Source organism: Carlito syrichta, unplaced genomic scaffold, assembly GCF_000164805.1.
Source record: "Carlito syrichta isolate Samal-C Ts95f unplaced genomic scaffold, Tarsius_syrichta-2.0.1 Scaffold302085, whole genome shotgun sequence".
Taxonomy (NCBI): Eukaryota; Metazoa; Chordata; class Mammalia; order Primates; family Tarsiidae; genus Carlito; species Carlito syrichta.
Window position 1 is genome coordinate 786,782 of NW_007246181.1, and position 1,035 is coordinate 787,816.

General features: G+C 41.3%; 1 pseudogene; it reads right to left on the reverse strand.

The window, feature by feature from the left end:
* LOC103258386 overlaps positions 1-1,035 on the reverse strand; it is an 8,666-nt pseudogene that overhangs the window by 7,433 nt on the left and 198 nt on the right.

Sequence of the window (1,035 nt, forward strand, 5' to 3'; positions counted from 1 at the left end):
TTTTTTTTTTTTTTTTTCTTTTTTTTTTTTTAGTTGGAGTCTCACTCTGTTGCCCAGGCTGGAGGGCAGTGGCATGGTCACGGCCACCCCAGCATCGACCTGCTGGGCTCTGGCGATCCTTCTGCCTCAGCCTTCCAAGTAGCTGGAACTACAGGTGCACACTACCATGCCTAGCTAATTTTGGATTTTCTTGTAGAGACAAGATCTCGCCAAGTTGCCTGGCCTGGTCTCGAAACTGTGGGCTCAGGCAATCCACTCACCTCCACCTCCCAAAGTGCTGAGATTATAGGCTGAGTCACTGAGCCTGGCCTATTCATTATTATTTCAATGGATAGAGCTAGAAAATGTACATGTTTTAACTACATCGAGTTGACAGTAAATTTTCCAATTAGTATTCAGAACAACAAAATTCTTACTTAATCATAGAAATCTCACTTTTCTCTCTCCTTTTTTCCTGCTCAAAAATAGAACCCTGTTCTCAATAACACCAAATTGATTACTGACACAACTGTCTCCCTGAAATCCAAGCCCAGGGACATCCTAATATTCTGTGCTGTTATACACTTAATACTTACTATATGTGTACTGCCAAAGTGAGACACTTTCTAATCTTTGCCATTCTAGAAGGTACAAAATTGTATCTCACTGTGGTTTCATTTTGTATTTCTTTAGTAATTAATGAGGCCGGAATATGTCTCTGCATTGTAGGTAAGTCCCTCATTTAAGACTCTTCCCTCAAATTGTTGATATCCTCCAGAACAGCATTTCCCAAATTCCAATCTACAAATTAGCCATGCTATTATTTACTGACTACGTATATTTTTATTGAGTGTATTCCTAAGCAATCATATACAAACAACAACCATTAATAGATTTGCTGTCTACTTAAACACCTCCCTAGTGCACATGAACAGAAATACATGACTCTTAAAATTCGACAGTGGCCGGGCTCAGTGGCTCAGCCTGTAATCCCAGCATTTTGGGAGGCTGAGGTGAGTGGATTGCCTGAGCCCGTGGGTTCAAGACCCACCTGGG